General features: G+C 40.7%; 1 pseudogene; it reads left to right on the plus strand.

The window, feature by feature from the left end:
* Positions 1-859: 859 nt before the first annotated feature.
* LOC103739805 lies at positions 860-3,301 on the plus strand (annotated as a pseudogene).
* The last annotated feature ends 231 nt before the right edge of the window (positions 3,302-3,532 follow it).

The raw sequence follows: 3,532 nt of genomic DNA on the forward strand, positions 1-3,532 counted from the left end.
TACTGGTTGATCTAGGTTTAAAATTTCAAAGAGAAGTAATTACAACAGGGATGTAAGGAGAACATTCTCTAACTTTCAAGGAATTAGTCTGGTTAAATGCATTCCACTGTGCGTTCTGTCAATCAAATCAGAGAGACAGTAGAAAGTAATGATACAAATAAATAACACAGGAATCAGACATTTAAACATCACATAACACACTACAAACCTTATTGCTTTAACGATTTTTTATGAATTATATAATATACAAAAGAAGTAGAATGAGAGCAAGATATTTTAAATATGAGAGAGAAATACATACTTTTTCTGAGCTGCTTCTTTGTGTCTTCTTCCTGGTTTTGCTAGAAAGAGTTAACAGAGGCTATTCCAATTAATAACATGTACTTGACACACCGTGATACGTTGTCCTTCATGCTTATGGTGATCTTCTTTAAAGAAACACCTTAATTAACAACAATCAATTATGAGAAAAGTATTAGCAAAGCAAAATTAGAAGACATTTCAAAAGTATTCTTTGAAGCTTCCAAGATTATTACAAATAAATTAATAATAGTAAGCAAGTAAATAAAATGAAACCCTGAAAAACCAATTTGTTGTAGAAGAGCCCAAGGAAATATCAAAGTTAAATGAAGTGAACTGTAGCAACAAGAATGGACTGCTGAGAGAAAAATGTCAATGTAATTTAAGAATGGACTTTAATTTGAAGTATAATAATGTTCCTTATTTGAGACCACCTTGTCTGTTCATTGTACTATCTTAACAAAGGAAATTGGGTAAGAGGAACTCTGCAATATTCTATAGTACCTTTAGAATTTTTCTAAAAATCTAAATCTCTTCTTTAAAATGTCTATCTTTGGGATGGCGGGACGGACTCGGCACCGGCAAGCTGCTCATCCTGCCCCTCCAGTTCACAGCACCCGCAGTGGCGCTGGCTCTTTGCAGCCTATGCTGGAACAGGAATTACTGTTGCTGAGCTTCAAATTGCAATGTTTTGTGGGAAATTGACTATGTATGTGAACTTTCACACTGGGAAATGGGAACCTGACCTATTGGACACCAAGAGCTGCTTTGGAACAAAGGAGGAAGTTCTTCAGTACTGTCAGGAGACATATCCAGAGCTGCAGCTCACAAATGTCATGGAAGCAAACAAGCCAGTCAATACTGACAGCTGGTGCAGACGGGACAAAAAAGAATGCAAGAGTCACATTGTTATGCCTTTCAAGTGTCTTGTGGGTGAATTTGTAAGTGATGTTCTGCTGGTTCCAGAAAAGTGCCAGTTTTCTCACAAAGAACTGATGGGGGTGTGGGAGAACATCAGCACTGGCGCAATGTAGTCAGAGGCATGCGTGACTGAGGGAATGACCTTATACAGCTATGACATGCTGCTGCCCTCTGTGGAGGACACCAGTTCCGTCTCACTGAGTATGTGTGCTGCCCTCTGACCAAGATAGTTGATTCTGACTCTACCATGTCAAAAGAAGAGGAAGAGGAAGAGGAGGAGGAAAAGGATGAAGAGGAAGACTATATATTTATAAAAGTGAATTTCCTACTGAAGCAGATTTAAAAGGCTTCACAGAAGCAGCTGTGGATGAGGAGGATGAGGATGAGGAAGGAGAGGAAGTGGTGGAAGTTTGTGATTATTACTATGACACTTTTTTCTTTTTTTTTTTCTTTTTTAGAAGAAGCATTTCATTACAGCTTTAACATATTCAATAACATTTTCCAAAGCAAAGATATATCTCTTTCAAAAGTGGCTATAAAATTTTTAGGTTCACAGTTGAATTAATACAGTTATACAATATTGAACTCAGTATAAACCCTGTAAGACATAAAATTGAATGAGTTTTTAACCTTTAAAAAAGATCTCCATTTAATTTTAAAATATACTGTTTGTTACAGACTCATTTTTCCTAATAACACTTAGATATTGGCACATGCATCTCCAATCTGTATGTATCTGCTTATTACTAGTCATAATTGGTTGCACTCGGACCCTTGACACCTGTGTATGGATATAAAGTCATCTGGTAGCTTTCAACAGTAATGTTTATCACCTCTACTAATTAACATGACTACTATGACACTTTTTAAAGGAAATGACTATAATGAGGAGAACCCAAGAGAATCCAGCAGTGACAGCTCTATCTCGCACAACGAAATTGCTCACGATATTAAAGTTCCCCCAACTCCTCTGCCAACCAATGATGTTGATGTATGTTTTGAGACCTCGGCTGATGATAATGGGCATGCTCACTTCCAGAAGGCTAAGGAAAAGTTGGAAATTTGGCAACACAACCATATGGACAGGGCAAAGAAAGAATGGGAGAGGCAGAGCTTCACCAAGAACCTCCCCGAAGCAGAGAGACAGACCCTCATTCAGCATTACCAATCTATGATTAAAGCGGTAGGGAGGGAAGCAGCCAGTGAGAAGCAGCAACTGGTGGAAACCCACTTGGCTCGAGTGGAAGCCATGCTGAATGACCGGCGACGGGTGGCTCTGGAGAACTACCTGGCTGCCTTGCAGTCTGACTCACCTCAGCCTCCTCGTATTCTTCAAGCTTCAGGTATGAATATCATTGCTGAGAACAAAGATCACCTGCCAACACGTGCTGCCTGTTGACCCAGAAAAGGCTGCGCAGATGAAATCCCCGGTGATGACACACCTCAATGTGACTAAAGAGAGAAGGAACCAAAGCCTTTTTTTGCTTTACAAAGTTCCTTATGTGGCCCAAGAAATCCAAGAGGAAATTGATGAGCTCCTTCTGGAACAGCAAGCAGACATGGACCAGTTCACTGCCTCCATCTCAGAGAGCCCTGTGGACATCCGGGTGAGCTCTGAGTAGAATGAGGAGATCCACCCCTTCCATCCCTTCCCTTCCTTATCTGAAAATGAAGGGTCTGGAATAGGAGAGAAATCGGGGCACTGATTAGTGCAGAAGAAAACGTGATTAACAGTAAGAATAAAATGGATGAAAATATGGTGATTGACGAGACTCTGGATGTTAAGGAAATGATTTTCAATGCCAGGAGAGTTGGAGGCTTTGAGGAAGAGCTGGAATCTGTGAGACCTCTGAGGGAAGACTTCAGCTTGAGCAGCAATGCCCTTCTTGTCCCGCTGGCCATTGCTACAGTCACTGTCATCAGCCTGGTGATGCTGAGGAAGAGGCAATATGGTACTATCAGCCATGGGATTGTGGAGGGAGATCCAATGCTCACCCCAGAAGAGTGTCACTTGAACAAGATGCAGAACCAAGGTTATGAAAACCAGCCCTACAAGCACCTAGAGCAGATGCAGATTTAAGGGAAGGAAGTGTGACACCCTGTTGGAGGGTAATGCAGGGCTGGAAGAGGTCCAACATTTGTGCTTAACTGCTGACTGCCAATGACCAGAAGGTCTCATCTTACAGCCTGCCCTCCTGGATTGTTAAGGCTATAAGGTACTGCTGTAGGATTGCAATTTCCATTCTCCTAAGTGGGTGAAAAATGTTAATACAACAACATATGATATATAAACCTTAAAAGAAAAAAATGA

Source organism: Nannospalax galili, unplaced genomic scaffold, assembly GCF_000622305.1.
Source record: "Nannospalax galili isolate Female #2095 unplaced genomic scaffold, S.galili_v1.0 scaffold279, whole genome shotgun sequence".
Classification (NCBI taxonomy): Eukaryota; Metazoa; Chordata; class Mammalia; order Rodentia; family Spalacidae; genus Nannospalax; species Nannospalax galili.